The sequence below is a fragment of the Xiphias gladius genome, chromosome 24 (genome assembly GCF_016859285.1).
Source record: "Xiphias gladius isolate SHS-SW01 ecotype Sanya breed wild chromosome 24, ASM1685928v1, whole genome shotgun sequence".
NCBI classification, from domain to species: Eukaryota; Metazoa; Chordata; class Actinopteri; order Istiophoriformes; family Xiphiidae; genus Xiphias; species Xiphias gladius.
This window is the reverse complement of record NC_053423.1, coordinates 25333367-25346557: the sequence shown is the minus strand read 5'-3', so window position 1 is coordinate 25346557 and position 13191 is coordinate 25333367. Positions and strand designations below refer to the sequence as shown.

The window sequence follows — 13191 nt, the reverse complement described above, 5'->3', positions numbered from 1 at the left end:
CTGCTGGCCCGAGGAGGACGAGTGCTCGGCCTCAGCCTGAGCCGGTCTTACAGCGAATCCTGTGACCCGTCAGATTCCGTCACCCGTAGCAACAACCGGTTCGCCTTCAGGTAACGCTCACTGAACGATAACGTAGAATGAATGGGATTTTCACTGCAGCACAGCCCCCCAGTGAGGAGCAAACTGAGTGAGGACGGGGTTAATGGACGGTGGTGAAAGTCCCGCAGCCCTTCGGCTCAGCAGGACGTCCGCGGTCTACGTTTGATAGTTAATGACTGTAGTTTCTGTTGAAGTCAGTGTCTTGACTCTCTGGTCATTGGTCCCTGAACTGTGTCGCTAGCATGATTAGAGGAAGCTCGATTCTTAAATATCAGGTTTTATCTTTTGTTACACAAAACAGTCGAAAGGAGTGAAGGGACAGATTTCTGCATTCGCCACCAAACAAACTACTTATAACGATTGAATAAAGGTTTAGAACCTGGAAAATAAAGTTGAATTTGGTTTCTCTGCTCCTGCAGTTCTGTCTTCAGCTCCTCTCCTCTGTGCTTAATGAGTCATTTCTCTTGAGTAAACTCATGTTAACACTTGAAAGAATCATGATTTATTTAGTGTAGGAGTTGCCACCTTCAGTCTGCCCTCTGCCTCCGACTGTCAGCAGCTTTATATTCTTAGAAAGTTTAGTTTGGTCTGTTTGAGGTTTGTTTTGCAGCCAGCGTTTCTGCCAAAGCAGGACGTCGAACACAAAGCTCGGAGAGAATCCGGCTCCAGGAGCCTTTTTGGAAGCAGTTGATTTCCCCTGCTGCAGGCAGGCAATCAAATCACAATCGAATCTGATTCAACCATCACGTTTGCATGAAGCAGGAATTTGACCGAGGGCTCCCTCTGGGTCTGCTTCGCCTCTGTACACACTTCATGCTGCCGTATCTGTTTCTTTTCTTATTTTCTTCTGTCATTCCCTCATTCCTCGGTCCGAACCCCTCCGAAGCTGTTTGGGGCTCATTTGCTCGAACCTGCTGGCCACCGTCACCAATAACTCAACCCTCCTCCTCGCCACCCAAAGGCTCCCAAACTCACTTCTATTTCATTTCCACCGTCGGCTGCAGCAGAACGCCGCTTCCCTCCAAGCTCTCTGCTGGGATAGGACTGATAGGAGTTTATTTGTGACGATTGGTTAGCTTTGAAGTCCCAAGCCCTACTGTCCATATCCGAGGCCCTCGAAGCCCTCTAGCCCTCACCGTTGCCTCGGGAGAACCAAAGAAGTGTAGAGAGCAGGAAGTGAGTCCCTTCTCTGGACTGCGGTTAGATAATAGCTTCAGTTGCGCACTTAACGATGGAGGCTCTTCTTTCTCTGCTCTGCTCCGATGAGTGGCTCTTTACTGCCTCATCGAGCCGCTCGCTGCCGGCGTTCTGCTGATGTAGAGTTCAGAGTCAATGTGACTGCAGTCTCCTCTCGGCTGCTGCTCAGCCTGTCAGTTCGTCAGCAGTAATTAACGGAGTAGAGGTGAAGCTGTTAGTTGATGAATCTGTTAGCTACAAGACGCAGCAATTTTACAAAATATGCATCGTCCAAAAAATCACAAACAAAAGCAAAAGAGCAAAAGAAGTTGTAACATTAAAAAAAAAAAAAGACATCTCTTCTTGCATCCATCATGCTGCCGGTCCCACGAGGCTCACGCGGGGGCTGGAGCCAATCCAAGCTGACACTGGGCGAGAGGCGGGGTCGCCAGTCTGTCCCAGGGCCGACACTCAGAGAAAAAACAACCGGCCACGCTGACATTCACACCTACGGGCAATTCGGAGTCACCCATTAAACCTGCATGTCTCTGGACTGTGGGAGGAAGCCGGAGAACTCAGCGGACAGGCACGAAGACATGAGGAGAACAAGCAGACGCCACGTAGAAAGGCCTCGGCCGAACTGGGGTTCAAACCCAGAACCTTGTGGGATTCAGATTTTACAAAAACCCTGAAATGTGACATAAATGTAAAACACGTCGCCAGTGTCCTCAAACCGCTGCTCCGTCCCTGTTTCCCACCCAGAGGCCACGTGTTTGTGCTCCTCAATAAACCGGACGACATTATTTTCTCTCAAAGAAAGAACAGTGGGGGAGAGAGCGTGAACGAACGAGAGAGGACGACAGAGTCAGTGTGAAGTTTCCCCTCAGTGCTTGAAAGCTCGGGCTGCTCAAACCAATCAGAAAGTCAACAGGAAGCTGTGTGTGTGTGTGTGTGTGTGTGTGTGTGTGTCCACGCCAAGCCAAATGGCCTCCGCTATCTTCAAACGTGTGTGTTTAATTCCTGTAAAAGATGTTAATAGAGAAAAATAGATTCGGTCTCGTCTCGTCTGTTGTGCAATTTTCTGCATGAAAACATGAAGCAGGTTTCAGACTGAGGCTGCATGATGTTAATGAGCCGACCCCGTTCACTCTGTTTGTTCACATGTCGGAGCTGTGCTGCAGGGGCTGCTGGGTAATGGCGTGTAGAGACTTGCGTGTCAGCTGCGATTTAAATGAGAAGTTTAAAATGAATCAGTCTGCCGCAGTAACACTCGGCTCATAGAGAGTAATGGAGCGTCAGCAGCACGGATTCTCCTTTGTGGTCTGTAGTTTTATTTACTGCCGCTGGATTTTGTCTCCGAGCTGCCGACTGCGAAAAAGTTAATTAATGAAAAATGATGATGAAGTGAATCCGTTATCAGTTTAAAAGTTCAGATTTAAGAGCGAACAGAATCGAACTTGTAACGACAGGAAAAACGTTTGAGGATCGTGAGTGTAGACGCAGTTCTGTAAGTGTCTGAACCACCAAAGCTGCAGTCGTGTTCAGGACACATTTATGAACACAAATCAAAGCTTACCTGATATGATTTCTTGACTCCAGGAAAATGTTCTAGAGTTCAGTTGTCTTTTTGTCTTATGCAAATTATGACTCTGCTTAATGTGGAAGGTCCAGTCAAAGCCGTGAACCCACAGAGATTTATCACCAGCTCTGTAGCTCTACACAGGTTTTTAGCCTAGTTTAGCTCCTACTTTTGTTTCTGTGGCTCATTTCCTGTCTGGTTCAGTCTCAGCTGTTGCTCTAAAAAGCCTCTGTCCACTACCTGCTCAAACAGCAGACAGCAGCCAGACACAGTCAGAGTCCAGCTGGTGAACACGGTGGAGCGTTTAGCAGCTGAAGAGCCAGATGTTTCCCTCAGGACCTGGTGGAGACCAAAACCAGAGTTAAAAGAGGGAGTACTGGATCTAGACTCATCAGGTGGACTCAGACACCAGATCCAGATGGAGGATCATGTTGCTGTGTAGCTGCTGGATGTGGAAGTAGGAAGCTGTGTATTAACAACTTAATTAGGTGACAGTATGTTGTGTTCTACTGCCCAAAACAATCAGTATATGTGGCTTTCAAATTAGGAACGCACATGTCCAATATCCTTTATCTAATCTTGAGGCTGCAGTAGCCCCCTCAACTGACCTGCACCTATAATATATTGGAGATTCAAGCCAATATGTGACCCATGACTTCCTGTACACACCTGAAGAAAAAGCTTAGCCCGTTTTACTCCACCACTAATTCGCCTACCCTTGGCAACGCACCAGACGTACCGAGCTTAAATCATTCCTTTTTGATATTGTTTGCTGCTTGTCTCAGCAATCAGCCAACGGGCCCACTACTTAGATCAAGACCACTTTAGCTTTGACGTATTCTTGCTAATAAGAGTCTCTGTTCCGATATAATTTTATTTCATCCAACAAAGTTAGGTGAAGGAACTGATTGTTCAAAACGCTGCTGCGGTGAACCTAAAGGTGTTTACACGTACGGTTGTTCTGATGCTTTTGGTTACCGCGGGACATGCTCAGGCGAGTTTCATGTGACTCTTGTGGCTCTGGACTGACTGTAGGAACAAGAATAATCATGTTTCTCAGACTTGACTCTGTCTGGCGCCCCGACTGCAGACAAGTCAGACCGCCACAAGCTGTAGCACATTGCAGCTGAAACAAACAATGAAGTTTTAATGGCCCAATTAAGCAGCTAATTACAGCTGAGATGCGGAACAAACGCCTGGTTCATGGCAAAAAAAAAAAAAAAAATATAGTGAAATATATCGCAAGTCATGTGAAATTAGTGAAATATAAGAAATACACAAATGAGAGGACTAATGAGGAAGTCTGCCTCTTTTTTTTTAAACTCCCAAATTCAACATCTGCAAATTGAACTGCTGTGTTTTGTTTCCCACAGTCGGATGAGTTCTGTGTCTTTTCCCCCAGAGTTAAAACCCCCAACTCTCTGTGTTCTGAGCTCATCATCTGCCGCGCTTGGCGTTTCACCGGCAATGAAATGTCAAATTGTCTTCCATCGAATTTGTGGTTTTAAAGTGTCCCAACGCTGAATCCTGAGTGACGGCGCTGTTTTATTCTTCACTCCACTCGATGAATTCTCTGCTCCTCTACATGCTCTGGACTTCAAAGTGCTCTGCAGTGGCGCGCCGAGCATGCAGCCTGAATACATAAAACCCGTCATCACTCTCCACCTACAGTCATCTGCATCCATTTCACAGTGAATTTTCTGAGGCAGAGTGATTTGTGAATGGCAGGCGCTGAGGAAATTGGGCTACTGTCAAAAACATGGCTGAAGTCAATTTTGACTGAATGTTGTGTAAAAAAAAACTGGTGTGAACACTGATTTAGATCAATGTGTTCTTATTAGGATCCTGGAGTTTAATTTGCACACAACACCTGCCACATGTTGGAAAATCCAGAACTTGCTCCGAAACAGCAGAGAACGATTGAAAAAGCTGGACTTCTTGAATTCAGTACTGTTTTTTGGAAGAAAAAAAAAATGTGGAATTTTAAAATTCCTTTCTCAGACTCGCATGAGAGGAAGTGAAAATATCTCCTGTGAATTACAAACCTATGTTGACTCTGTAGAGAAACACCGCGGGGTTTCCATCCTATTTATATTCTTGGTTTTCCTCAGGATCAGGAACTTCATTTTTCACTGGAGCTGGTTTTTCCTTTGAAATAGTCCCAAAATATAACTTTTGCAAAGAAGATAATAAATTGAACAAACGAGATCGTAACTTGTGTTTACAATAGAACTCAAACCTGTCTGAATATGATAATAAATGAGACCATCTTGTGATGGGATCACAGCAGCATGTTATCATACTAGTCATCACTACATTGTTACCTGAGCACTCGGTGGTCGTTACTGCGTTATTACAGGAGTACTCGGTAATCAGACCTGTCAAAACCGTCTCTGTGGTAGTTCCCGCTACAGTAGCTGTCTCCAGGACCACATTTTGCCATGATGACACTGTGACTGGGACTGTAGATACCTAAATTTGAGTACTTGTACAAAAAAATACATTCTTTCTTTCCTTCATTGCATAAACACAAACATGTTTTGGCAAAATTTAAATCCAAGCAGAAGTAAACAAGAAGACAAATCTGACCGGACGTTTGATGCCAACTGTCAGGACTCTGCAGTGATTGGTTCTGGCTGCTCTGGACACATTTCGGTCGGTGTTCACAGAGCTGCTGACCTCTGAGACCTGGCCCTACTTAAAGCATCAGATCAGTCCTGCTGCGGACTCAGATATCCCCCTGACCTTCCGGTCCTCTGTAGTCTGAGAAACTCTTTGTCCCAGTTCTCAGGGAAACCTGCACCCATCCCACAATGCATTTGGACAAAGATGAAAGCAGAGTGGCTGCCTCCTCACCTGGCTTCAATCCTGACTCTGTTTCTCACCTCACTTTCTCTCAACAGCTTTATAGACAGAGGAGTTACTCAGGACTGGAACAGCCTCTGGAGTCTGGACTTGTTCTTCTTCTCTCCCTGGACCTGGACCTTTCTCGCTAGCTCTTTGGCTCTCCTGTGGAGCTGCTTGTGATTGGACGACCCTGGATTCAAGGTAAGGGGAGAGTTTGTTTCTTTTTGATTGGATGTTCAAATGTCGTTTCTTTGTTTCCCAACATCAACAACTTAGTTTCTATGGAAATCTCTTTCTGTCCTTTTCTTCTGTTTCCATTATGACAATAAAATTCCATGAATTTTATTATTTATAATAATGTAATTAAGGTATTTTAATAGGGTTTAACCTGTTCAATTAACGGGTAAATGAATATATCCTACCTTTACTAAATGATCTGCATAGTTTAAGGGCCTTAATTTTTTTCCATTAAGGTGAAAATTCAGGGATGGATTTCATGTTAACTGGTAAATTATCTGAGATAATTCATAGAAATCCCCTTGACATATTGTAACGAATTGATTTATCCGTGAACTAACCCCACATTCGGGGTGAATCCTTTCAGGCCTGAACTGTTACATTGCACACTTTCTCTGGGTTTTTAATGACTTGTGATGTAGTAAGGAGTTTTCGATTATTTCGGTTGTTTATTGGTTATTTTTGATTAAGGAAGGACGTCTTACAGACGCCCTGACTCCACCCGGAAAGCCATTTAAATACAGTCCATTTATGTCACACAACTGGTGAAAACCTATTAATTAACCAAATAATTACTTTGTCTGAAAATACGTAAGACCCACAAAATCGACCAGTAAAAACACCTTCAACTGTCAAACATGTCACTTTCATGTCTAAATTGAATGGAAAGTCCTGTCCCCCTGAAAATCGACTTCACATGTTAATTAAGGCCTTTAGTTATTAAGATTTTGTTAAGAAGTCGAAGTCTAATTAGTCTACAGTTCAAGGGATCTTGGACCACGGTGCTGAACACTTTTATCCGAGGGTCAGTTCGGGCTTCAGGTGTTTTAAGGGTGGCTGGGTGGGTGGGTGGGGGTGTGTGTTTTTCTCTCTGTTTTCAGTGTATTATAATAATATTTGAAAAGTTATCATTTTAACAGGACCAGACAAATTTAAAAAAGAAAAGATTTAATTGAAAAGTCAGCAAAGGAAAACAGATGTTTTTTCCTCTGTCGTACATTCCCTCTGACAGTCTGATAAATGGCCCCTATTGAGCCGCTTCCTGTGTTCAGGTTCAAACAAATCATGGTGAGAGTTTCAGCACCAACGTGCAGAGGAAATGTCCTTTTTATTCTTTCATAAAAGTTCTGTCAGAAAAGAGCAAAATGCCCCCAAGTTCAGGTCAAAGTAATCCTCCGAAAAACCATTTCTTTCTCAATTTCCTTGGTTTTTTCCTTTTTTATTCTTCTTCTTAAGAATAACAGGAAAATGTTTCAATTTACAGAACCAGAGTCGAGTTATTGCGCTCAGTCCAGGAATTAGTCTGTTCCCTGATCGGAGACATGAGTTTCATCGTTTAGACAAGTCCAAAATATAGGGCACGAGACCTGCAGCGTGTGTGTGTGCGTGTGTGTGTGTGTGTGTGTGTGTGTGTGTGTGTGTGTGTGTGTGCGTGTGTGTGTGCGTGTGTGCGTGTGTGTGTGTGTGTGTGTGTGTGCGTGTGTGAGTTCATGCAGCTGCGACAGGACAAACTGCAGTGACGATGTGTTCAGAGACAGAAGAATCAAACGTCTCCGTGTGGACGTTAGGATCAATCAGCCACGTGTGTGTTTTGTTTGTGAACGGCGCGGTGAAATAAAGTTTGTCCCTTAACTCTCGGGCGACCGTGTTGAAGGTTTATCAGGCCGGTGGTTTTCCTGCTGCTGGAATTTATTCCAGTGGAAACTGAAGACGAAGCTGTTTGATGTCCTGGTGTTCATCACGAAGGACGGGAGGAGGACAGGGGGAGGACATCATCATCAGTTCAGATTCACAGTACAACCCAGTTTACACTTGCTGTTTGTACATGTAGGCCTCATTATATAAAGCTTCTTTTACTTCTGTGAGTTTGCCAGGTTAAGGTGATGAAGACAGGTGGTGCAGTTTGACAACAAAATCGTTGTTGGTTAAGGCCCCAACTTTACTCGGCACAAAATAATCTCACGTAAACTGAATTTTCTTTTCTAAGGCTCAGATTTAATTAAATGTCCTCATATTTATCGGTTGGTTTATTTTTCATTTAACTGTGACAGTGCAGCTCTGTGGAAATCTCTGTAGCGTGACTGCTCCGTGTCACGTGCTATGGTGCTATTTCGATTTCGGCAGAATGAAGGTAAAGACGCCGCGACTGTCGCAAATTGCGCGATGTTAGCAAATCCAGCAGAATCCATAATTAACCTCTGGTACCATGTGTCCAAATGCAACGAGGGGAGAAACACACAAAATCACATGCAGTGCAACTCTTCAATACATGGCATGTGCTTGTCAGCCCACTTTCTTCTCCACTTTGGATCTGTCTTCTGTTTCACCCTTTTTATTTATATGCCAAATTAGTTTGTTTTTTAAAATCACATTAGCCCCGAAATCAGAGCAGGAAAGTACAGGACAGATTTTTCAGTGTCCCAATCAAAAGTTTTCTTCTGGTTTTCTCCGACAGTCTTTATACTTTTATTTCTAAGAATCGGATTTAGTTTCGTTTTTACTCCGTTTGACGTTGAGATGGCTGGAGGCTTAAAAAAAACAGGCACTAAAGCTGCAGTCCGCCTGGCCCTCAGACGTTGTTCAGGCACTACGCAAAGCAGTGATTCACATTAGTTCAAGTTATCGTCCAGCTCCACCTGGATGTAGGTAATCAGTGTAAAAACTGCCTGTGTGATTGGAAAAAAGTCGCTAGTAATGCACTACAGCCTGTAAAACTTTGTGATAATGGACCGGCTACTGAGACAGTTCACACTGTTGACCAGTCGATGTCAGCAGGTCTGGAGTCTGTTGTCGAGGAAAAACTGAACCAAAAACAAGAAATGAGCGTCCGGAACCAGGGTTCACACGATCAGCAGTGGCGGGTCGGGTCGGGACGGCTCTGCTCATCACATCAACTGCGTTAAGTAACTTGCTGTCTGTGATACATCACCAGGTGCTTCACCGGTTCCTTCTGGTTCCGACCACGTGAACGGGATACCGACGCGCACGTGATAAACAGCTGTGCGCTCCCCTGGAAAGTGGGGCCACCTCGGGAAAGTCAGCTGTTTGTACAAAGCTGCCGACTCTTTCTCATTTATGCTGCCACTCGGTTTCTCCTCTACAGAGCAGCCCATCATTCAGAAGCCGGATTCACTCAGATGTTTCCTAAATTACCGATTTCTGGGTTTAAGTGGAGATGAGCAGAGAAAAGGCTGGATAACGCCGATGCTCAACCGTTGAAATGGTTGACATCCTGTCGTTACTCCCACAGATTTTTTTTTTTCGTTAGTGAACCGGCAGCTTTGGCTTAAGATTCCTGGCAGAGACATAATGTTAGTGAAAGCAGGATGCTGCTCATCAGGGCAGTAGGTCAAATAGCTGCACCGACTGTTTAACCAGTCATCAGGGAAGTGAAACAGTGATTTGTTCACGTGTCCTTTTGTGGGGTTACTTTTAGTTGCAGCCTGATTTTTGTCTCGTATATACGCTGGTGACGGTAACACTGCCACTGTCGTGACGCGTATGAGACCAGCAGTCCCGAACGTGTTAGCGTGCTAAGCTAAACGATGTCGGCGTTAGGTAACAGATTGGGGGCTCACCAAAGGCGACGCACGAAACAAAATTGAACAACGACGGAAAGAAAATGTTTTTGACTCCGGAAACGTTTGGATCTCCAGTGGAATCTAAGATAATGGTCTGTGGTTTGAAACGAAGCCTGAGCTGTTAGTGACGGAGCCACCAGCGTTGTCTGCTCAATGTGGACGAGATTAAATTAACGTTTCGGTTCAACTTGGCACCTCATGTCCTAACGTCTCCAGAAACCGTTCCTCTCGGGGCGGACGGGAAGTGGCGGCCCAGTAACGGAAGCGCGTGTCGGCTCCTTTTCCTTCACGGGTTGAGGGTTGTGTTTGACAGGAGCAGCGTCTCCTCATCCTAACGGCAACCTGCCTACTATTTTTACATGGGCTCGTCAGTCGCCCGCTGAGAGCAGCTTTGATATCTGCCTCCCCTCGACACTTTCATTTTATTCCTCGCTCCTCACAATCTCTGTCTGTTTCATCTCTGTCTGCGTCTGTTTGTCGTCGCGGTTTAAATGTGCTCCGGCGAAAGCGACGGCAGAGAAGCCGAAGTGCGAGAGGAGCAGAAATGAAAACGTAACCGTATTTTCTGCCAACGCCGTCTCCAGATAAGATTGGTATACGTCGCAGCATCTCCGCTTTTTTGGCTTTCTCTTTTTTCCTCAGGGATGTAAAAAGAATCGATTTTGCTCTCGATTCCTTTTGCCGGAGCAAAATGACATTTTTTTTCAGACACTCTTCTCTCAGTCTCACAAGATGTCAGGGTTCTGTGGACGAACGACCCTGAGTCACAAAATTTGTAATTTTGCATTTGCAAAAGTTGCAAAAGGCTCATCCTGACACAGATCTTTGTTCGGTATATTCAGTAATTGAATTGTATTAAAATGAAACTCTGTGATGATGCAGATTTTCGTTGTTTGTCAAAGGCGTGGGGGGGTGGGGGCCTGTTCTGGGAGCCGCTTTGACATACGAAGGCCTTAGTGCCGAGAGGACCAGCCATGTGAGAACGAGTGAGAACGAGAAGCGTCTTTGATCTGACGGTAACAGTCGCCGTCATGAGTTACAATAACGGCCAAGAGACAAGTTGACGCCTCGGTTCGGTCAAATTAAAGACTTGTCGTCTCATCGTGGACGGGAGATGTGATGTGTGTTTTCTCTCCTCTCCGTTGTTCTGATATTCGGGTCACATCGCGTGTTGCCGTGAATGAACAGTCGTCCCGCGGCGACGAGCAGAAATCAAACCACAGAGCGAAGCTTTCTTCTTCTCTCATCTGTCAGTCGGCTGGTTGTACTGTCATTAACACAAAGTGCTCTCTCTCTCTCTCTCTCTACGTCTGTATGTCTCGCTCTGTCACTCAGTCTGTCTGTTTTGCTTTCATTAACACAAAGTGCTCTCTTTCTGTCACATGGCTTCATAATGGCTTCTGGATAATTGGAAGTCTCTCTCTCTCTCTTTGTTATTGTTAATTCCCTCTCTCTTCTTCTGTGGTAAACCTTCACATATTAAGGACAGACGAGCGGGATGAGCTGCGGCGCCTCTTCCTTCATCTCTCTTCACGCCTTCAACTGTTACGCGTCTTTATGCTTTTGTCTCTTGACTCCATTATGTGATAGGTGCTGATTAACAGCTGTTGACTGGATTCTGAAGAGGTGACATGAAGATTTAGGAGACTGAAGGAAACAGAAGCAGGATTTATCGATCAACGCGTTTAAATCTCTTGAACATGAAACCGCTGTTCATCGAGCCGAAATGTCTAATCGCACAACGAGAATAGAACGAGAAGCTGGAGAAACGGTAGAGATGACGTCCGACTAAGGGAAGTGGGACGATAGACGAGTGTTGGAGTTCCGACCCTGTGTTGGGCCTTTTCACACCGAGCAGTACACTGACATTCGCATCGCCGTTATGATAAATGCGAACTGTTGAGGTAAACTTTCCGTCGCCAAAGCAAACGATAAAACTAGTTAGTGTGTGGAAGAAAGCACAGACTGAAGAAAAGAAACGGATGTCTGATAAGTCTGTGATGAGGTCTGACGAGATCCGTCTGACTAAAAGATTCAGAATTTACTGAGGCCAGTAACAAGGTACATTGAGTAGATTTTTTTTCCCAGAAGTTGTTCCAAAGTAAAATGTGCATGAACGCTTCCGCTGCTGCTGTGAGAACGTAAGCTGGTCAACAGCAGGTGGAGCCGATTCTCCAGGCGCTGCCGTTAAACCACCAGAGAAGAAGAGGACGCGGCGAGACGAGGTCATTAGAAGAGCTGCAGTCGGAGCTCAGACGACGGAGAACCACGTGGAGAACGTGATGGAACCTGACGTTCCTGTTGGTTCCATGTGTTGATGTGAGGAAGGTTCCAGTCTCCTCGTGGTTCCTCACAGACCTGATGGTTTCCTCTCTTCACGCCTCATCTACGTCAACGTTCCTCTGCCGAGCGTAAAAACGTTTTCGTGACGTTTGGACTCTTTCTGACGTTCTGGCATTCGCCAAACGGCGTCATGTCGTCCTGAGATGCATCGATGGAAAAACGTTGACTCTGAGGAATCACTGCCACGAAGCCCAATTAATATGCAGCTACAACCAACAATCGCGAGTCTGTTAGTGTCTAGTCCAGTGTGAAGCCCAGCCCAGACGTGTGGTTGTAAATTTTTTACTGAGCCATAAAAATGCCTTTGTCACTCTTTATTACTTGTCCCTATATTGTAAAGTCAATACTTTTGTCCCTGTCAGGCTCCTGTAGGAATGATGACTCCATGTTTCCAGTGATCTGCTGACAGGTTTTAATCTGATCCTCTGAGGTTAACCAGAGCGGGTTGGCCCTGCGGCACAGGTTACCATGGTGATCCGCAGGTATCCCGGTGAACAAAGAGTCATCTGCGTGACACCAGGAAACCGCAGAGTCGGCCGGATCACCTGCTAATCTCACTTTGTGATACAGAACCCAGATCAGATGAGTCGTGACTGCTCTCACTAAAATACAGCAGCTCTTTATTTTCCTTCAACAAAACCAGCTGTCCATGGTGATTTCCACACACACACACACACACACACACACACACACACACACACAGGCGACCCCCACGACTCCTCTGCCCCCTTTATAATCTGATTATCTAACTGCAGAAACCTAAAGCGTTCTCCTTTATTTTTCCAGTGTAAATCAATAAGACATTTGCAGAAGAACTCTCTTACAATGCAGAGGAGTAGGTCTGTGTGTGTGTGTGTGTGTGTGTGTGTGTGTGTGTGTGTGTGTGTGTCAATCATATCCCTCAGACTGCCAATAAAAAAAGGTTAACTGCACAAACACAGAAAGCCATATGTCGTTTGGGATTGGCTGGTTCAGATGAGTGCCAGCAGCGTACTGCGCTATGATTGGTTAATTCTGCCCTGTGTCACAGTCACCTTCAGGGTGACAAGACTGAGACTCTGATTGGGGCCAAAGTTGAAAACACACCCGATACAAGCGTTAGTCAGCGGTGGGAGTCTGTCTCCAGGTATTAGCCAGGTCCGGTTTTTAGTTCCTTCATGAAAAGGCTGAAAATTGAGATTTCACCACTTTTCAATCTACTTTTAGAAAACAACTCTGCAGCCATCTGTTAATATTGAACCGGGAGACGATGTGAAAAAGACTCATCGTGAAAATAAACTTTATCCAACCTAAAGCAGCAAAACTAGTTTGTTAGTTTGACGACTTTGT

At 45.2% G+C, this 13191-nt stretch overlaps 1 protein-coding gene across 4 annotated transcripts in view; it reads left to right on the top strand.

Annotated features, from left to right (window-relative positions):
- Positions 1–13191, top strand: part of LOC120786599 (semaphorin-6D-like) — a 163937-nt gene that overhangs the window by 24672 nt on the left and 126074 nt on the right. For 3 of the 4 annotated variants that reach the window (XM_040122118.1, XM_040122120.1, XM_040122117.1), the window contains exon 2: positions 5758–5902. The exons of the other annotated variant lie outside the window; for it this stretch is intronic. The gene's annotated coding sequence lies outside the window, so the exon portion shown is untranslated. The remainder of the gene's footprint in view (positions 1–5757; positions 5903–13191) is intronic. 4 annotated transcript variants of the gene reach the window in all.